General features: G+C 36.2%; 1 long non-coding RNA gene across 1 annotated transcript; it reads right to left on the bottom strand.

Moving 5' to 3' along the window:
* Window positions 1-15,285: 15,285 nt before the first annotated feature.
* LOC103909239 (uncharacterized) lies at window positions 15,286-23,419 on the bottom strand. Its single transcript, XR_015516931.1, has 6 exons — window positions 23,153-23,419; window positions 21,420-22,162; window positions 18,301-19,191; window positions 17,643-18,142; window positions 16,465-17,016; window positions 15,286-15,347 (listed from the first exon to the last, which is right to left on the bottom strand). It is a non-coding gene; the product is annotated as an uncharacterized LOC103909239 (long non-coding RNA).

Raw genomic sequence — 23,419 nt, 5'->3', positions numbered from 1 at the left:
ATGAATGTGTGAATGAATGAGTAAGGGTAAAGGAAATGAATGAGTGAAATAATTAGTGGGCTCATTAGCAAATGGTTGAATGATTGCGTAAGCTGAGTGAACTGCACAGTGGATTAACCATGTTTAATGGTTTGGCTGATTAAGCAAATTAATGAATGACAATAAATAAGGTGAGTGAGTGATTAGGTGAGTGGGTGAATGAATGAATGAATGAATGAATGAATGAATGACAGAGTGCATGAGATAGCCATGTTCAATTGAGTGATTGAGAACTGAGATAATGATTAAGATTTATGAATGGATGCATGTGAATTAGCGAGTACATGAATGAGTGAATAAGTTGAGGGAATAAATAAATGATGATGTTGAATAAGCCATGTTTGATTGATTGGTTGATAGAGTAAAGGAATGAATGAATGAATTGAGGGAGAGAATGAAGAAATTAATTAATGACAGTGACGAAACAAATAAATGCATGACAGTTGATAAGTCAGCCATGATTGATTGATTGATTGATTGATTATGTTTGAATGATTGAATAAATTAATTGAGGGAGTGAATAAAGAAATTGATTAATGAACGAATTAATGCATGAATGATATAATGAATGAATGAAATGAGGGAGTGAATGAAGTAAATTATTGACAGTGAGTAAATAAATACATGCATGACTGTTGATAAGTCAGCCATGATTGATTGGTTGATTGATTATGTTTGAATGATTGAATAAATTAATTCAGGGAGTGAATTTTTTTTTTATTAATGAATGAATGAATGAATGAAATGAGGGTGTGAATATAGTGAATGAATGACAGTAAGTGAATAAATGCATGACAGTTGAGAAGTTAGCCATGATTCTTTGATTGATTGATGGAATTAGTATGTTTGCGTGAATGAATGAATGAATGAATGAATGAATGAATTGAGGTAGTGAATGAAGAAATTAAATTATGACAGTGAGGGAGTAAATAAATGCATGACAGTTGATGAGTTAGTGAGTTAGTCAATGAATGAATTAATGAATGCATGAATGGATGAATGGACGAACGAACGAACAAATGAATGAATGAACGGCAGTTGATGAATTAGCCATGTTTAATTGATTGGTTAACTGAGTATGTGAATGAATGAATTATTTAATGAATCAATGAATTAAATGAGAGAGTGAATTAAGAAGTGAACTATTGACAGTGAGTGTATAAATAAATGTAAGACAGTTGATAAGTTAGCCTTGAATCTTTGATTGATTCATGAAATGAGTAGGTTTGCATGAATGCATATTGAATGAATGAATTAATGAATAAATTGAGGGAATGAAGAAATAAATTAATGACAGCAAGGGAACAAATAAATGCATCACAGATGAAGAATGAATGAATGAATGAATGAATGAATGAATGAATGAACGACAGTTGATGAATTAGTGAGGTTTAATTGATAGGTTGTTCGAGTATGTGAATGAATGAATGAATGAATGAATGAATGAATGAATGAACGGACAGACGGAAGGACGAATGAATGAATGAATGAATTGAGGGAGTGAATGTAGAAATTAATTAATGACAATGAGTGAGTAAATAAATGCATGACAATTGTTGAGTTTTCCATGTTTGATCAATTGAATGAGTTTGTAATTAATAAACAAATGAATGAATAAATGAATGAATGAATGAATGAATGAATGAATGAATGAATGAATTGTGGGAGTGAATATTCATTGATTAATTTTCTTGTCAGCTTAGTTCTTTTATTAATCTGGGATCGCCACAGCGGAATGAACTGCCAACTTATCCAGCAAATGTTTTACGCAGCGGATGCCTTTTCAGCTGCAACCCATCTCTGGGAACCACATACTGTACACACTCATTCACACACATACACTACGTACAATTTAGAATACCCAATTCAACTATAGCGCATGTCTTTGGACTTGTGGGGGGAACCTCTACAAACATGGCGAGAACATGCAAACTCCATGGAGAAATGTCAACTGACACAGCCGAGGCTCGAACCAGTGACCTTTTTGCTCTGAGGCGAGAGCACTACCGACTGCGCCACCGTGCTGCCCAGGGAATGAATAAAGACATGAATTACTGACAAGTTGATGAGATTCCTATGTTTGATTGAGTTTGTAAATGAGTAAAAATTAAGTGAATAAATGGGTGTCAATAAATAAGCGGTGTGAATAAATTAATGGAGTGAATGAAAAAAATGCCTTAATGACAATGACAGAGTAAACAAATTTTGAGTGACTTCAGAATATAGCTGATGATTAAGTGAATAGGTTACTGTGAATGAGTGAGTAAACGAGTAAGCACATAAATTGAGAGAGTGTCTATAGGAATAAAATAATGAGAAGCTGTGTTAGCCATGTTTGAGTGAGTGACTGAAAAAGTGAGCTAATAATTAATAAGCTGTATAAATGAGTGAGTTAGTGAATTAATTGACGGAATTAATAAATGCATGGCAGTTGATGAGTTAGCCATGTTTGATAGAGTAAAGAGCTAAGTGAATGAATAAGCTGTTCCCTCAATGAGTGAATGAATTAAGCATTGAGCTACATAAGAGCTAATTGGTAACTGAGTAAAAGTGAGATTTAATGATCAGTGAATAAGTGATCAAATGATGGTTGTTGAATGAGTGAATTATTTGTTGAGCAATTGAGTGAGTGAATAACTGATAGACCTAATGACTAATGTGAGTTAAAATTTGAATGAGCAAGCTAGTAAATGTGGGAATGAATAAGCGAGTGAATCAGCTTTTAGGTTAGCGAGCACAATGACAGAAAATATGACTGGCAGAGTGAATAAGTAAATGGGGGATATGATGAGTTGTGACAAATATAAAGGAAACCGTTCATTAACAAGTGGTCAGGAGTTCATAATTTGGGCTCTGCCAATTATTACTGGAAAAACACAATAACAAATGATGTCAATGTGCTAAAATGCTAAACACACAAGTCACGCCGACCTTAAGGGAATCCATTATTTCACTGTTTTCGAGATGACATCATAACCTAGTAAAACCACAATATGAAACACCCTGCCAACACAACCGGGCCACATCTAAACACACCTCTCCCAAATATAGATCCTAGGTCTGCCTAAATAGTCCACAGAAGTGCAGCGCAGCAGTTTTATTTTGGAAGCCTTGGCTCACATTGTTGTTGATTTTGTCTATTTTCACAGTGGCCTGTATTTCTGGTAGGGCCATATTTATAGGTGCTGTACCCAGAATATGCCATGTGTAAACCCTAAATAATTAAAGCTACTACTTTCCAACAAAGCAGGCTTTATGAATACCATCACCACCGTGGTCAGTTTCATTGCAGCCCAGGCCCACAAACCTCAGCTTTTCCCCCCAGTGCACAGGTTAAGAGAGGGTCCGGACATGGGTGGGGGGATCTTATTGGGAATCAACTGGAAAAATACTAGAGCTAAATACTGAACTGAGTAGGAGGTGGTTACATCTCATGAAGTCCTGTGTGATTAAAACCATATGTTGAGTCCGAATTGTCTCTTTCTCAGTAATGCGTCTGGATTTTCCCTATTAATATATGGACTATGCAGAGTGGGTTGTTTTGACAACGTGTTATATCCAGAGACATTTAGATAAGGGATGAGGAAGAGCAATTGAGTTTAGGCTGAGGTTGCGTGTGTGTATGTGTGGTATCTCGCAGGCAGGAGAGAGAGAGGGATGTTGTAGGGTCAGCGCAGTACACACGGCTCCATTAGTTGAGTGTTATGACAGGAGCTGCTCGGGTCAGAGCAGGACACTGTCAGCTGGATATCTCTGATTGGTCTGTCTGATTGCACATCTTTTATTTACACTGAGACGCAGTGAACGCTCTTCGAATCTAAACATTGTTTTTCTCGATTAGCTGATTTCCTTCTGCTTATGGTCAGGCATATAATATTAGGTTTGTCCCAAATTGCACTATTCTACATCACTGATTTATTTTCCTTCAGCTTAGTCCCTTATCTATCAGGGGGTGCCACAGTGGAATGAACCACCAATTATTCCAGCATATGTTTTACACAGGGGATGCCCTTTCAGCTGCAACCTAGTACTGGGAAACACCCAATCACTTTCGCATTTACACACACTCATACACTACAGACAATTCAGGTCATCCAAATTTGTCCATACTTCATGTCTTTGGATTGTCTGGAAAACTGGAGCACCCAGAGGAAACCCCCATAAACATGAGGAGAACATGCCATCTCCACACAGAAATGCCAATTGGCCCAGCCGGGAATGGATCCAGTGACTTTCTTGCTGTGAGGTATAAATATAAAATATATAAAGTAAATATAATGAAGTGCAGGATGATGCACTTATTCAACTGATAAAAACAAGTGTGTGATGTTGAATGCTTCATGCGCTCAATGCTCGCAGCTTTGCTCACATAGCAGAAGGGTAGGAGCTATTGGGAGCTCTTCTGTATTACTTCATTTTTTTTTGGATTACAAAAGCAAAATTGTTACACATAAGTGATTATGACGCCTCCTGATGGTGAATGCGGTTGTACTCATGACAAGTAGTGTTTGGTAGTTTGGTCATTTATTTAAACATTGCCTGGGAAATTGTTTGAATTCCATTTAGGAAAAAAAATAGGGTTCCATTTGGGATGACACTAAACTCTATACTAAACGATAATAAAAGTACAGAAAATCTCTACACAGTTTAGGTGTATTTTAGGGCTTTAACTTTTAGGACTATTACTTGATTTAATCATATCATTATGCTTTGTTCACATCATTCATATGAGTGAAAAAAAAGCGCTATTCACACATAAATAGACGCTTGAACATTTTGAGTTACTCGCTTCATACGCGGGTCAAATTCTCTTCAGAATAGACATGGATTTACGTCATGGGCAGGGCTTCTGTCTGCTCGGTGACTCTAGTTTCGTTGCTAAATGACTAACATGGATTTTATTGAGATAGTAGCTGTGCTTTATGTGCTTTAGGAAGGCTGAAAAACAGACTAAACTCGTTCAGCACCATGTCTGAGTTTACTAGATCCTTTCTAAGGCGCACCCAGCTCTGTGAGTTCATCAGCTTCTCCATAAATTGTTCTTGGATGATGGAGGCTTTCAGCAGTGCTTCAGCCTGAGCCGAGCGCAGTTTGGTGAGCTGTTGTTCGGTGTCGGCAAGAGGATTTCCCCTCAGGCCACCAATAACAGACACTACTTCATAATCACACCTTAACAAGAGCAAGCTCCTGATTGGTTGCCTTATTCGTGTGAATTGTGTCGCAGGATGTTTATTCATGCAGGATATTCATTCATTCTATTACTTTACATGTAAATCATTCATGCTTGATGCTTCATCTCCGTCTGGTGTAAACGCACCATTACACATTTTATTCATGATTTCTTTGAACCATTATCATGAAAATTAAGCACATTTTCCAAAATTTATTTACCAAAAAAAGTTTTTAGTTGCCCCTAAATACTCTGTCTACAGTATATCATCTATTGCACTTCTAATCTTTCTTCCTCAGTATTTTTGGTTTTGTTTTCCAGTAGAAATATCTAAACATCCTTAAATTCCATTTTTTTTCCTGATGAACTGACCAAAAATGTGTTACCACACTTACAGATATACATTATTTAAAAAAAAAATACTTAAAACTATTTTTTTTAAGAATGTATATCTGTAAGTATGGTATATACTATATTTTCCCTTCAAAATTCTAACTCATTAGCAGATATTGGCTAAGAATTTTTTTTATTTTATGTAATGTTGCTTTTCTAATAAATATCAGTAAAGATCAGTAAAGGTTACATATTATAGAAGTTTGGAGTTAGTTGGTTTGTCATTTTGTTGATCGATTGATTGATTGATCATTATTAGTCATAAATGTACTTAGCAGGACCTCTGCAGGAATAAGAAAATCATTTAACTATAAGTTCATGTTTAATTCACAATTAAAATAATACTCTTGTAAAATTTTAATTGTAGTTTGTTTTTCTGATATACAGAACTTTCAGATTGTATTACTGTAAAAAAGTACCGTATTACATTGATGCATGTTAAATTCAGAGTAGAAAAACTACTGTGATGTATAATTATCATTTGTAGTGGAATAAAAGTTATGATTTGCATCATTTATATTTTCACACTTTGGACAATAATGATAACTGGGTAAAAATGTACTACATTTTCTGAAAATAATCTCACTATATAAAAGCACTCACTTATCCCGGCAGTGCTAAAATAGACTTCATTATCTCTGAGCATAACACAATTTATTACCTTCATCTTTTTCATTTTGGTTACAAATGATCTGGACATGTACTTGAAAGCTTTTTTTTTTTTTTTTGATTCACTCACATAGAAATAGGCAAATGTGTGTGCATGAATATACGTGTTTGATTGTCTGTTTGTTTATGTGAGCAGAATAATATGGTTTTTGCAGACCCAAATGTGTGTCATGGATAGATTTTATGTAAATTTCATATTTTATATTTTATGTATATCCCCGTAAATCAAAAGATTGGAAGAACATACTGAAAAATATGTAAATACAGTGCCCAAAATAAATGAGAACACCACTCTTTCTTTTAAATAAATATTTGCTATAGGATGCTATATAAAACATATTTGTGTTTATATAATACAATATATTAGCATATAACTTAAAATTATGGTGCAAAAAATAATAGTACACTCACCAGCCACCTTATTAGGTACACATCACTAGTAGCAGGTTGGACCCCCTTTTGCCTTCAGAACTGTCCTAATCCTTCATGAGATTCAACAAGGTACAGGAAATATTTATTCTATTGAATTGCGATATGGTGACAGTTGAGGCCCATTGAGTACAGTAAACTCATCGTCATGTTCAAGAAACCAGACGATTTGCAATTTATGACATGGCCCGTTATCCTGCTGGAAGTAGCCATAAGAAGATGGGTACACTGTGGTCATAAAGGGATGCACATGGTCAGCAACAATACTCAGGTAGGCTGTGGTGTTGACTGTTTCTAATGGGCCCAAAGTTGGCCAAGAAAAAAATAACCCACACCTTTACATCACGACCAGCCTGAATCATTGATACAAAACAGGATGGATCCATGCTTTCATGTTGTTGACACCAATTTCTGACCCTACCATTCTAATGCAGCAGTAGAAATCGAGACTCATTAGACCAGGCATTGTTTTTCCAATCTTCTACTGTCCAATTTTAGTTAAAGTCTGTGTGAATGTAGCCTCAGTTTACTGTTCTTAGCTGAGAGGAGTGGCACCCGGTGTGGTCTTCTGCTGCTGTACCTAATAAAGTGGCCAGTGAGTGTATCATTCAACATATAATTTATTTATTTATTGTATTTTATTTTTTTTAATTTTTTTTTTGAGAGAGAGAGTTGAGTTTAGAGTTGGAGAAAAGAGATGAATAAAGTTTGAGATAAGATAATGTTTGATGTTTGTACAGTTTATAGAGAGATCCCATAAACCACTAAACAAATGTTACTGTGTATGACCCCACACAAAATTACTAAATGATGTTTAAAAATGTAAAACTGCTAAAACTTTTTTTTTGAGAGTGAGAGAGAGAGAATTTTAGGCTTAGTGGATATAATATTTATAATATTGCTAGAAAGTGAGCAATGGAAGTGAATGACTAATCCCCTCACAAATAGCTGTACAAATGTGTGTGTCCAACAACTGTATCTCCTCACATGACCCATTTTCCTGCACACTGTATGATTCTCATAAAGCATTCATCTATACTTTCAGTAAGTCAACAAGATTGCTTTTTACTGTCACTTCAGGACGGATCCATTTGACTGCGGCTTTCGTGACTGCAGTTTACCCAGCAGAAAGAGCAACAAATGTGGTCAGCCGATTAAACTGTCATTATGTGTGCCCGGCATGAACTGGCAAAGGTGCCAGAAGGAAGCTGTGCCACCTGGCGTAACTTGCCAGTAGTAACCCGTCATGAAGAAAAACCCTGACAGCTCGCTATCATACTCATGTCCTGCTGTTTAAATAAAAGGACAACCGTGTACTGTACACACATGTGTGCTTGTCAGTCTAAATAGCCTCTTTCTCTCTGGCTCCCAGTCGTGTATGAGGGGCTGTGTGTGTGTGGGTCTGCATGTACGGTGTTAAAAATGTGTCTGGCTCCAGCACAGCCGTGATTTTTGGCAGGGATGTGCCTTACACCACCAGTGCATGTGCTTTTGGTGTGTGTGAGATGTGAGATCTCTAACGGCCAGAGCTACTGCTCCCTTCTGGCTAACTCAGTCAATGCACTATGCAGACCTGATCTTAGAGTTCTAGGGGCCCTAACAAATCGTTGTAAGGGAGCCCATGTCAGAAATAAATAGTAAATGACCTATTTCCAACACAGGCTCATTGGGAAAATGTGCCCAGGGATACGTTTTTGAGAACTGAGAAATATGTGCATCAAAGTACATAATGGCAGGATTTAGTGTGTAAAACAAATGCTATAGGGCAGAAGTGCTGACTGATCATTTTCCAGCTTGACTAGTGTGCTTTGTAGCTTGCTTCGAATGCTGCCAGACTTGGGTGGTGGAACAGAGAATACTGGAATTCAAATCTGTCAAAGGACATGTCCAGAAACCAGGTAAAATGAAACACAAAAAAAAGAGTAGTGTAATACCATGGTCAAAGCGAACGGCTGCAATGGATTTTCTTTTCTAGTATGCTTTTGAAAACACTATAGGTTTAGTTTGGGCAAGAGGGTTTGTGGGTCAGTCGATATCAAGATGACAAGATGCAACGACAAGGCGACCAGATGACATATATAGTAAGAAAGACTTTGACATAGACAGCAAATGTATACAGCAGCCTCTGGTGGATTTACGAGAAGCAGCATGTACAGTATGATGCTGTTTTCACACCAGATGCGGAAGAAGCGTCAAGCTTGAGTAAATAACATGTTAAGTCAAAGACTGTGAAGACGCGAATAGACATCCTGTGGTGCAATACACGCGAATGATGCAATACGCGCAAATTAAAGGGCCATGAAACCCCCTCGTTTCAGCAGTGTGTTTTCACACCTCTACTTTGGAAAAAGTCAGAAAAGTGGGCGTGTCCAGCTCTGTTTAGGGGGGAGTGTTGGAGGAAGAAAAGTGGGATGGTGTGGGAGTGTCTATTTGGGCACGCGGGAGTTTCAGAGTCAAAATACACACACACACACACACACACACACACACACACACACACACACACACACACACACACACACACACATGAGAAAGTGATGCTGTTTAACCTACATGGACATCTGTAGTCGAATTATTTGCCAAATTATTAAATGGTGGACTTTAACTGCAGTTTGGCTCTTTCATTCAGGGAATTCATTCATGCCCCTCGCGACACACGAGATATTTGATTCGAGGAGCTGCTCTAAGCGTGTATTTTTAATGCAATGTTTTATACCGCACGGCGAATGAGAGAAAAAAAACCTCCGCATTTCCCAGAAACTTAGATGCACACGACAGGTAGTGTCAGAAAGCCGCGCGTGTTATTCCGGTCACTAAATGCGGTAAAAACCCTACACGAGGTTAAAGTTTGCTTGTGGTGCTAACGTGTTTACACTCTGTGCAATAGTTTGTTAGATACGAACAAACTGAATAAACAAAGAGCACTGGTCGCTCACTTACCAAATCTGTAGAGACAGGACAATCACCAGCAACTAGAGCCGCTTCTTTATGAAGAGAATACTACAAACGAATCCAGATCTCAACGTTTGCAGATGAGAACAGCTCTCAGGTAAACAATAATCCTCCTTAGACACGTAAGTTATTGTTGTCGCACGTCGCGTACACTGTTAATCCACACGTGAGTCTGAGCTCTTACAGAGAGAAAATGAAAACAAAACTTAACTGCAGCAAACTATAAAAGCAACACTTCACACTTGTTTTGCCAACACAACGTGGCGTCTCTGTCCTGAAAACACGATGATAGTAATGAATATTTATGAAGTTGCACAATAGAGCGCGCTGATTGGTTTGAACCAAGCCTTACTCATGCATTAATGCATCACACTGTAAGACGTAATAAGACTCACTCTGGCACAGACGCCCAGTCTGCACGCTGGAATACAGGCTATTATGTCATGACCGTGACGCAGCTTCAAAAATTCGTTTCAAACCGGAAGTACGAATTTGCTTGAAATAACGCAAAAACAACCAATTTACACTTTTTAGTGAAATATAGGTGTCTTAATAGTGTTTTTAGCAGTGTGGGACACATATACGACTGTCAACAGCTCAAAAAATGTGTTTTGGTGTTTCGTGACCCTTTAAGCAGCGCGAGTTGAGCATTTTGCACATTTTGTGCGTTTTTTGTGCTAGAATTGGAAAATCTGAACTTCAACGGATATTCGCGGCACGTTAACCAATCAGGAGCTTTCTCTTGTAGGGTTGTACTTATGATGTAGCGCCTGTTGTTGGTGTCTCGGGGGAAATACTTTCTGAAGGAGTTTATAAACTCACAGAACTGGGTGCACCTCTGAAAGGATCTAGTGCACTCAGCACTCAGCACTCAGACACAACAAATGAACCAACACTGTTTTTCAGCCTCCATAAAGCACATGAACACAACTACTCTCTTAATAAAATCCATGTTAGTTATTTAGCAACAAAGCTAGAGTCATCCAGTAGACAGAAGCCATGCCCATGATGCGAATTCGCAACTATTGTGAAGCGGATTTAAGGTGCAAATGAAGTGAGTAAACTTAAAATTTTCACACGTCTATTTACGTGTGAACATCGCAAATTATCTGCGCATGCCACATTTTTTGTGAACACAGCATGAGAAAATATGCCCCAGCAATGCATTTGAGATTGTCAACAACGTATATAACAGCCTCTGGTGGATTAGTGAAAACAAAAACTGCAAGAACATGTAGTCCAGGGTACATATTTCTCAATTCTCAAAAATAGGCACATATTCCAAATGAGCCTGGGTTGCTTACATCTTATAAGACTAGGACAACGCTTCATAATGCTACAGAAAAACAAGACTCAGCATTGTGTGTGTGAGAGAGGTAAATATAAAGTCCAGTTAATCAGTTTATGATGAGTTACCAGTGGTATGTGTGTGTATAGGGTGAATCAGGAACTGGTGTGTGTGAGGTGCATGATGGTATTTGTATTTTAGTTCAGTGACCGATGTGTAGCAAAAACACAATTATAATGGCTGCATGGCAATCATGTTTATGACAGATTTATGGCAAGTTATGTTTGGTAATGTCAAGTTGTCATGACAAAGACAATTACGGGTTTTAATATATTTGGTTTTGTCAAGTTGTCATAACAAAGACATCTCAAACAATGTACTATTTACTGAACTAATGACACTTAAAGACAGTTGTCATATGCACACATAAAATAATTTCATTTCATGATTATAAAGGTGTCATGACACTCTTATAAACAACCACTTCAAGTAGGAAACATAAAGGAAAGAAACATTATTTGGCCATTTTAATTGTTAGAAGCCAAATAAACAATTAAACCATTCTAACCTTGCCTTTATATTGTGTTTGAGACCTAGGGCTGGTTTGGGGGGTCCTAAGCAATTTGCATATTGTGTAAATTCACCTCAATATTCACATAAGAAAAGGCACAGCTATTGTAACTTTAATGATTAGAGATGATCCTGTATCACTTGCATTGATTTTTTTTTGCCATATGTACACCTTTGTACCATTGTAATACCAAACTGGCATTTACTTATCATCTTGTTATTATTTTTTTTATTTTAATTTATTGTCATAACCACACATATTTGAAGTACATGTAGTTTGACTACTGCCTTTTGTTATTCCTTATCCCATACTGAAAAATTAATCGGAAGTCCTAACACATTCACAAAAAAGAGCTTAGTGAGATTCGGTTCTAGTATTCTGGCTGATCGCAACCAAGTTCAACAGAGAGTTTGACATCTCATCTGGCTGTAGGGATCTATTTCTTTTCGGTATGGCTGTCAGAGAGCTCTAACTCGTCGGTGTGGGCGGAAATCTCCCTGCTGAGCTCCCGGCCGGTCATAACCCCATCCTAACCCTGTCATAACCCTCTCTGACAGCCTCGCAGATGGTGGGGAAAATGGGGGTTAAAACCCAGAGGCCACATCACTGCATCCCCATGCTCCTATTCGCCCACCTCCTCTGCATCCCCCTGAAAGTCACATTGACCTTGCAATGCCATTCTATCAGGGAATGATGGATCCGAGATGTGGAAAGCAGACTTGGAAAAGATAACTATTTGTGGGGGGAAATTATTTGCAGGATGTCCATCGACTCTTATCAGCTCTTAAATGGAGCACATGGTTGACTTAAATATGGATGAGGGTTGGGTCAGAGGGATGCTGCACTGGCTCCTGGGAGAGACTCTGGATATCTGGCAGGCTTAAACTCTGAGATTGATCCATGGTACAGTGGTGAGGGGGTGTGAGGATATTCGGAATTTAGTGATTTACAGTATCTGCGAGTCTGACAGCGTGATCTTTTTTATTAATATCATGTGGTGCAGTACTGTACCTGTCTTTTCAAGCATGTTTAACATTTTAGAGGCTTTTACAGATTGTACCAGCAGTATCATATGTGCATCAAAGGAATTCACAGTCATAGTATTATTGTAATATCTACAGAATTTTTTCCTTTTTTATGTAATATTAAAAATGAGTTCTGAAAGTATGACCCATAATTTTATGGTTCTACGATATGCTTAATGAACAAAACATTGACAGAATCTCAAATTTCAGTCATTAAAGGTCCCGTGATGTGGTTTGATATGTTAATGTTTGACATAATTTTAACCGAAACATAAAGAGACAGTGTGAAATCGTGTAGCTCCTCCCCTTTTTTACAAACTGTCAATATTTCATCATTATCATCACTCTGCCAGCTCAAGAGCATCAAATGTGAAGTGGGGCGGTGCATGTCAGATACAAGAGAGCATTTGATTGCTTGTGATTTAATGAGAAACTGAATGATGAGGTGATGTGAATTGTTGATCCATTTAGGTGGAAGTGACAAACTATAGGCATTGCGTGTTTACATCATCTTCTAAATGTGATTTTTGTCACTTTTTTGGTGAGCACTCGCTTATAAATCAATTCATTTTCCCAAGAAGCCACATTAGACTCGGGGGTGGTTTTAGACCCCGTTTACACTAATACATTTTAGTTTTAAAACACATATGTTTTGCTACGGTTATGCCTACCATCCACACTACCACAGAGTTTTTGAGCCCTATGAAGGGAGCTTTTTGAAAACGCTCAAGAAGCCGTTTTTGTGTCAAAACGCTGCTGCTCTATGTCTGTGTGCACTGTAAAAGAAAGTAAGCACAACAAGAACAAAAAAAACATAATCCTTATTTACTTACACTTTTTCTTTTCTTGTCACTCAACTTTTAAAAACATCAGCTTCACTGACCTAAAATTATTTGTCAGTAAGACAAAAAAAAAAAAAAACATTTATTTGGGGTAACATATGATTATTAATTTTCTGAACTACTCTGCAACAAAACTTTTTAAGTTGTGCCAACTGAACATTTTTTTTGTCTGCAGAACTGGAATGTCTAAAGTTGAGTGAAAAAAAAAACTAATCCTAATTTCCTTTTTTTTTCCATGTACTCATTTTTTCACCTTTTTATAATTAATAGGACAGTAGAGAGTATAGACAGGAAAGCGCAGGGAGAGGAGAGAGGGGAAGGATTGGCATAGGACTTTGAGACAGGAATCAAACTCAGGTTGATGTGAACACTATGGAGAAACATGGGAAAATAGAGACATCTGACATCTGATTGGGGCTTTTCTCTTAATATTAATTGCACAAATCTCAGTCTTGCACCCTTTCCTTATTTATTTATTTATTTATTTATTTAATCATCCGTCCATCCATCCATCCATCCATCCATCCATCCATCCATTCATTCATTCATTCATTTATTTTTTATGTTCAGTGAGAGACTTCTAGCCTGTGTTGTGAGGTGGATATGGAATCACTGACAGAGGATCTGTATCTGCATTTATTAAATTGTTAATCTGAGGTAATTAGTCGACCTTTATTACTGTGTGATTCCATACAAAGTTTGAAGCTGCCTGGTTGGTTCCTGCCACATTACTCGTGGTCTGCTCGTGGCACTCTGAAATGTGTCTAGCTTTTGCCTGAAAAAACCTGAGCGTCACATGTGCATTCCTTCCAGTTGGCGCGCTGAACCCGTGTGTCTCTATTTGAAATAAAGAAACTGAGCGCGTAAAAGATGTAAATTAAAATAATTAAATAAATACTACTCGTGGGCTTTCAAAGAAGTCCAGCAGGCCCGGAGTTGTAAAATGCCCAGGTCTGTTAAGCATTAGCTTATAGATTATCTTAAAAACTAGCAATACTTATACTTACTTCTAAACAAATTCATTTTAATTTCATGCGACCTTTAAAGTAGAATTTGCTGCTCTGGTTGGTCACGACAGCAAATTTTGGATGAGTAAATAAAGTAAATGATATGGATTACTGGCTGTGAATATTAAATCATGAAAAAAATAAAACTTACAGATCCATCATTCCCTGATAGAATTTCCTTTTTAGGGAAATAAAACTTACAAGCTACTGAGTAGAGGTCAGTCTTATGAAAACCTGTCCAAGTGACAGATGTTTACTCTAAGTGTATTGAATTGTGTTTTGTATTTAGCTTAAACAATTACACTTTTTGAAAACGTTGAACTTTTTCAAATACGTTTTCATAGATATTCATTTTCCTTACTTTCCTTATCTGTCATCATCGCTGATATGAATTTTAGTGGAAGTAGTAGCAACACTGTACTGGCTTCCTTCATTTATTTATTTAGTTTTTCTCTTTTGTGACAGGTGTCAACACTACAAATACTGCCACCTGCTATGCTGTAGTATCAGCCAGATGTCCTTGGATTATTTTCAGTCATAATGTATTTGTAGTATTAGCACAAAATTTTTTTTTTTAATTCTAAAGATATCGTTAATTACACTGTTACCCTTTTATCAAAATACAACAACTTTAAAATTGCATTATGCTTGCAGATGTAAAAGATAAATGATGAAAACACAAATAGAAGTAAGCACTGACAGTATCTAAGGAGCCTGCTTATAAATGCTTGCATTTAAATCCCTACACTGTAAAAATGGTATGATCAATTAGTAATGACAGCATATATTTTAGTTTATTGTAACTTATTAAACTAAGTTAATCATGTTCTAACTTAAATTTTTAAGTTATACAAGCTGTTTAAAGTCAGTTTAATATAAAATAAGTTCAATTGACTCATGAGGTTGAATTGATGCAGCTTAAAAAAAAAATAAGGCAACCAGGATTTTTTACAATGTACAAACTGATCAGAATGCATGGGTTGATGTTAAAAGTATTTATAATAATTCACTCATTCATTCATTCAATCATTTTCCTTCGGCTTAGTCCTTTATTTATCAGTGGTCGCCACAGAGGAATGAATCACCAACTATTCCCACATATGTTTTACACAACGGATGCCCTGCAGTTTCCAGTACTGGGAAACGCCCATAATTATACTGCATGTTTAGACTTTGGGGGAAACAAATGCAAACACATGGAGAACATGCAAACTCCACACAGAAATGCCTCCTGGCCCAGCCGAGACACAAACCAGCAGCCTTGCTGGAAACCAACCAACTGACGGACGGACCGACCGACCAAATAAAATAAAGAAAGAAAATAAAAATAAATAAATACATAAATAAATAAAAACCAAACAAACAAATAAATAAATAAATCTGTTAAATTCTCAGATCTGTATGTTACACCTTGTCATCAATCAAACAATCAAACATATAAATAAATAAAATCTATTAAAAAGTAATAATAATAGTAATGATAATAATAATAATAAACTAAATAAAATAAGCAAATAAGCAAATAAACAAATAAATAAATAAACAAATTATGTTAAATTGTCAGATATGTACATTAAGCCTTGCCATCCTTATGTATTCAAGTAGAAGTGGATCTGTGCTGTGCAGTTAATATTAATCATGCAGCAATTAAAAAATAAATAATAATAAAAAACATCAAATTTAAGTTGTTCCTGTTACATGCTGTTTACTTAAAATAATTACTTTAAAAAAAGTTTAGTTTAAATTAATTGTGCACATTTATTAATTAATATTTTGTAATTTAAATAATGTAGCGTGTTTATTAGCATATCACTTTGATTTTTGGGCACTGAAACTGATATCATGAAATTTCTCCACTGTTCCTGCTGCAAATCAATCAATCAATCAATCAATCAATCAATCAATCAATCAATCAATCAATCAATCAATCAATCAATCAATCAATCAATCAATCAATCAATCAGTAAATAAGTAAAAGAAGATATAGAAAGAAAATAAATAAATAAATGAATGAATGAATGAATGAATTAATGAATGAATGAATGAATAAATAAATAAATGTCTGTTAAATTCCCTTACAGAAATTTCACATGAGTTTCACATGTGAAATTCACATGTGATCACATGTGCATGTGAAATTGCACATGTGAAATTTTACATGTGAAACACACAAACCACATGTGAAATGCACATGGGATCACATGTGATCACATGGGAAAATGTGTGTATTTGGAACGCTTTTGTGTGAATTCACATGTGATCACATGGGAAAACGTGTGTATTTGGAACGACTTCGTGTGAATATTCATGTGAACCACATGTGATCACATGGGAAAACGTGTGTATTTGGAACGCTTTCGTGTGAATTCACATGTGATCACATGGGAAAACGTGTGTATTTGGAACGCTTTTGTGTGAATTCACATGTGATCACATGGGAAAACGTGTGTATTTGGAACGACTTCGTGTGAATATTCATGTGAACCACATGTGATCACATGGGAAAACGTGTGTATTTGGAACGCTTTCGTGTGAATTCACATGTGATCACATGGGAAAACGTGTGTATTTGGAACGCTTTTGTGTGAATTCACATGTGATCACATGGGAAAACGTGTGTATTTGGAACGACTTCGTGTGAATATTCATGTGAACCACATGTGATCACATGGGAAAACGTGTGTATTTGGAACGCTTTCGTGTGAATTCACATGTGATCACACGGTAAAACGTGTGTATTTGGAACGCTTTTGTGTGAATTCACATGTGATCACATGGGAAAACGTGTGTATTTGGAACGACTTCGTGTGAATATTCATGTGAACCACATGTGATCACATGGGAAAACGTGTGTATTTGGAACGATTTCGTGTGAATTTTCATGTGAATCACATGGGAAAACGTGTGTATTTGGAACGCGTTTGTGTGAATTCACATGTGATCACATGGGAAAACGTGTGTATTTGGAACGCTTTCGTGTGAATTTACATGTGATCACATGGGAAAACGTGTGTATTTGGAACGCTTTCTTGTGAATTCACATGTGATCACATGGGAAAACGTGTGTATTTGGAACGATATCGTGTGAATTTTCATGTGAACCACATGTGATCACATGGGAAAACGTGTGTATTTGGAACGATTTCGTGTGACTTTTCATGTGAACCACATGTGATTACATGGGAAAACGTGTGTATTTGGAACGCTTTCGTGTGAATTCACATGTGATCACATGGGAAAACGTGTGTATTTGGAACGCTTTTGTGTGAATTCACATGTGATCACATGGGAAAACGTGTGTATTTGGAACGCTTTTGTGTGAATTCACATGTGATCACATGGGAAAACGTGTGTATTTGGAACGCTTTTGTGTGAATTCACATGTGATCACATGGGAAAACGTGTGTATTTGGAACGCTTTCGTGTGAATTCACATGTGATCACATGGGAAAACGTGTGTATTTGGAACGCTTTCGTGTGAATTCACATGTGATCACATGGGAAAACGTGTGTATTTGGAACGCGTTTGTGTGAATTCACATGTGATCACATGGGAAAACGTGTGTATTTGGAACGCTTTCGTGTGAATTTACATGTGATCACATGGGAAAACGTGTGTATTTGGAACGATATCGTGTGAATTTTCATGTGAACCACATGTGATCACATGGGAAAACGTGTGTATTTGGAACGATTTCGTGTGACTTTTCATGTGAACCACATGTGATCACATGGGAAAACGTGTGTATTTGGAACGCTTTCGTGTGAATTCACATGTGATCACATGGGAAAACGTGTGTATTTGGAACGCTTTCGTGTGAATTCACATGTGATCACATGGGAAAACGTGTGTATTTGGAACGCTTTTGTGTGAATTCACATGTGATCACATGGGAAAACGTGTGTATTTGGAACGCTTTTGTGTGAATTCACATGTGATCACATGGGAAAACGTGTGTATTTGGAACGCTTTTGTGTGAATTCACATGTGATCACATGGGAAAACGTGTGTATTTGGAACGATTTTGTGTGAATTTTCATGTGAACCACATGTGATCACACGGGAAAACGTGTGTATTTGGAACGCTTTTGTGTGAATTCACATGTGATCACATGGGAAAACGTGTGTATTTGGAACGATTTCGTGTGAATTTTCATGTTAACCACATGTGATCACATGGGAAAACCTGTGAATTTTAACGTTTTTGTGTGAATTCACATGTGAACTACATGTGCATTCACAAGTGATCACATGGGAAAATGTTTGTATTTAGAATTTTGATGGTGAGCATTGAAACATGCGTTCCCATGTAAAAATCTCTTGTGGCTTTTCTCTTGTGTACTTCACACCATAAAATTTGTGCATTAGTGTGAACAAAAGTTATTCTTAAACTTAAATATAAATACAAACAATTTATTGTCAATTATACAAAATCACAACAATTATTTACTGAAATATCTTGAGGGGAAAACTGTCACTAATATAATGTGAATACAAAAGGGGCCACATGGTAGCTCCGTGGTCATCACTGTTGCCTCAAAGCAAGAAGGTCACTGGTTCGAGTCTCAGGTGTGCCAGGTGTGGAGTTTGCATGTTCACCCCATGTTTGCGTGGGTTTCCTTCGGGTGCTCTGGTCAATTCTGCATATGAGAGCATCTGGTGAAAAAAGCATGTACCACAGTAATTGCTAGTTCATTCTGCTGTGATGACCCGTGATGAAAAGGGAAAGAAAAGCCAAAGGAAAGTGAGTTTTGCTTTTGACGAGTTTGTCCTTTTGGTTCATGTTAATGACTTGATCTTGTAATCTGTAAGAAAAAAATACAAAACTTATTTTTAATAAAAGAAACTACCAAATGCTCAAATGCATACACGTGAATGCAAAATGAATTCATAGTATTTAGATCACATTTTTTCACATTAGCAGAAATAGGTAGTAATGAAGTACAAACTTTGTTACTTTACTTAAGTAGATATGTCTAGTGTCAGTATTATACTCCACTGTTAACGTTTTCTGAAATATTTTTCTTTTACTTCTTACATTTGAATACAAATCTACTCCTTACATTTTTAAATCAGGCTCGTTACTTTCGCTTTAATGTGCTTTGTGGAGCAGACGTAGCTTTAGTATAATGCAAAAAATATGTAGTCAAATACATTTAGTTTTTTTATTTTATCAAAAGACAAAAACTGAAATATGTTATGAAAAAAAATTAGGTTTTAAATTTAAGACATTTATTAGTTATAAATATATAGGCCTACAGAATTATATTCAAGAGTATACAAACAAGTATGACAGCTGCTGTTCTTAACAGCTATAGTGTTTTGTGTTCAGCTGATGATACACAGGGCTCGAAATTAACCTTTTTTTCTTGGTAGCACCGGTGCTCCTAACTTCAAAAATTTGGATGCACCAGACAAAATTTAGTCGCACCCACCGACAAATATGAGCACCGTTACTAAACGTTTTATGTTAACAGATTCCAATATATATTACCACTCTAATCACAACTAACAAATAAACAAAAATCTGCATGCGCTCACTGGCCCTGCATGCACTGCTTGACGTGAATGAGATGAACTGAATTAACTATAATAACTGTGCTGTTCTTATGGGTGGTGTCTGATACTGCACAGATGCTATTGACATATAACTTATTATTTGCATACGTCACCCTAATATATAACGGTCTTTTCATGAACTGCAATATTAGTTTCATCTCAGTGAATGCATGCTCTTTAGCGATGGTGACTGCGGTATCAGTCGCACGATTAACAGCATTGTGATGATTAAATAAAGGATTAAATAACGGTTGAACATTCATTCATTTTTTTCCGGCTTAGTCCCTTTTTTAATTCGGAGTCGCCAACTTATCCAGCATCTGTTTTACGCAGCAGATGCCCTTCCAGCTGCAACCCATCTCTGGAAAACATTCATACACACCCAATCACACGTATACACTACGGACAATTTAGCCTGCCCAATTCACCTATACTGCATATCTTTGGACTGTGGGGGAAAACGGAGCACCCGAAGGAAACCCACACGAATACAGGGAGAACAAGTAAACTTCACGTTAGAACATCTCGTGCTTAAAATGTGTAGATTAAGTGGCAAACACTGTTACTTAAAAACTCCATCCCACCAGTTTTACAGTGAATGCTATAATCATTTTCATAGCGGACTTTGACCACTAGATGTCTTTTATCCACTCTTCGAAAAGTGTAAATGCTGGATTGACATTCTCCACATAATGACTAATCAGATGTGCCATGATTTGTAACTGTAGATGGTTTCTAAAACTAAATCTATCAGTGTTGTTTTCATTCTCTCTTATCCAGACCTTTGCATTTTTGCAGCTGTAGCTCCCTGTCATTGGAACTTAGTGATTGACAGCTGATATTAACCAATCCATTCGCATTCTGTTCTAGCGCAATTGGCAAATAAAAAAAGCTTGAAGACGGGCTTTGCTTAGTGCAGCAAGTTGACGTGTTAACTGTTATAAACTATTCTTTAGTGCTGCGTTTGGTGTTTTTAGGTGTAAAGATGCTTGCGTGAATGCCTCCTAATTCCGCGCATGTGGTGAACATTTTTCTGTGAAAACAACAATTTTATGCACTCGCATAAATGCTGCCAAATACATTTTGAGGTCGCAAAGATAAAACTTTGGGCGCATATGCGACCAAAACAGTTGTAATGTCAAGCCCTGTAGGATGATGTTGCTTGGCTACTTTGCAGCTAAAAATTGGCAACAACTTTTTTTACAAAAAAAAAATTTGAAATGTAAGTAATTTTGTATAAATGTATGCATTTTGTGAGGTGTAGTTACCACCATGAAACTAAAACAGATATTAGTAATGAATACTTTTTACTTAAGTACATATTTCAGGCTGTACTTATTTACTTTTACTTGAGTAGAAAAGTCTAGTCCGTAGTTCAACTTTTACCAGAGTATCTGTACTTCTACTTGAGTAAAGGATGCATGTACATTTGCCATCTCTACGCATTAGAGATAGCAAACGCTATAAAAGTTACCTGTTAAGACATTAACTTTGTGCACTGGAAGCCTCTGGAATAGCCTCTGTATTGGGTGTATTTTCTCTTTTCAGACACTGATTGACTGCCCGTTTTCACTCCCTCTCCCAAAGTGATGTAAACGATTACCTATCAGGAAACATCAGATGTTAAAAACAGAAAAAACTGTATACAGGGTGATTCAAAAGGAATCCCACAAATTTGAAAATCGAAAACTCTGCAAAGAAGAAAAGGGGAGCTAAGCTCTTTCTGTCGTCGATTTAAGGAAGCTCTGAAGTTTCATTTGGTTACTCATTAGGTCGCTAGGAGAGCTGTTGTCATCATGTTTCTTTGATTAAATACAGATTTTCAAAGTTGTGTTATTCTTTTTGAATCACCCTGCAGTCACAGACTGTTAACTGCTATAAAACAAAGTACCTATAAGGAATCTGTAGACTAAGAAGGTACAACTAGTGGCTAGTAAAAGATTTTGCTTTAATATATATATATATATATATATATATATATATATTTTTTTTTTCTTTAATAAGAAATACCTTCTAGGCAATCAAAATACAAACTTAGACTATGGTACAAAAAAAAGGCAAAACTGTATAATTGAGACAACTGTCGACTTCCTTGAATTGTAGCATTGTCCTTTGAAGATGGTTAAGTCTCCAATGTGTCAGGCTTCTTCTTTAAATTAACCATCATCTTTATATTTCCCAAGCTGTACTTTTTAAACCCCTGCACATCATTGATTTCTGTACAAAAAGCAAAGAGAAACAATCAACCACTGTGACAGATTTTTTTAACACCAATATTAGTCTATAATATCTAATCTTAAAACTTCATTAATACAAGTAGAGAGAGAGAGAGAGAGAGAGAGAAAGAAAGAAAGAGAGTCAGACAAAACTAAAAATGATATCATATCTATGTTCATTAACATCTTACACATATTAATCTTGTATGCTATAATCTTCATAAAAAGTAAGATTAAGTTAACATGCAATAATGAAGATTGAATTAAAGTTTTGTATCACAGGGATAAATGAAGTTTTACAATAAATTAGAAATTAACTTTACATTGTGAAACGTATTATAAATCAATTTTAAAAATTGGTTTTAGTGTATTTTAAAGAAAGTACATGCAGCCACACGTCTTTCAATATTGTTTAAATAATCTTACCATCTAAAACTTTTAAATGCTAGTGTATCTCAATAAAAAGATAAGTTAAACAAAATATAAACCAATGTTTCTGGAAAGGATGGACAAGCCTTTAAAATAATGACAGATCTACAGAACTGTTATTAAGTACTTTTGAAATGAAATACATAAAATAAACAAGTAGCTTCTGCTTACCTTAATATCTATTATTGTATCTATTCCATTATTTACATTTAGGACATTTCAATTTAAAACCAAGCACAATAGTCATTTAGATCAGGTTTATAAAACCCTATTCAATTAAATTTTAGTTAATGTGTTAAAAGAGAATTCTGGATTAATACAAATTAATACATCACTAATACAGTTGCATCAATTACAACATTTGCAGTGTTTTAAGCAAGTGAATGAGCTCGGATATCTTTTGGCGCGCGTTTGACTGGTATCACTGGCTTGGTCAAATATTCTGAACATATTCTCTTTTTTTGTTGTTGTACTTGCAGAACCAACTGTTAAGGTTACGTTAAGTTTCTCTACACATCCTAAATTATAAAGTTGTGAGGACAGTATATGAATATGCACTTACCGCTGAATTATACCGCTGAAGATGATAAGGTCAAAATGGTCCAGCTTCTCCAAAAAACGTAGCCCTCTCTTTTGTCCTTTGACCGTGACTTTTTATTTTAACTGTGGTACGTTAGTGTTCATATGTGAATGGCATTTACAGTTAATATATCAACAAACACGTATTTTATCTTCATTTCGCGACCGAAATAAGGAGACAAAACGGACAAAAGATTGCTAAACGACCGTTAAGAAACTGCGTTTGTTTGTGAATCCTTGTTGTCAGGAC

The sequence above is a fragment of the Danio rerio genome, chromosome 19 (assembly GCF_052040795.2).
Source record: "Danio rerio strain M-AB ecotype USA chromosome 19, GRCz13ab, whole genome shotgun sequence".
Taxonomy (NCBI): domain Eukaryota; kingdom Metazoa; phylum Chordata; class Actinopteri; order Cypriniformes; family Danionidae; genus Danio; species Danio rerio.
Note: the sequence above shows the minus strand (reverse complement) of the source record. Positions and strands in the feature narration are given on the sequence as shown.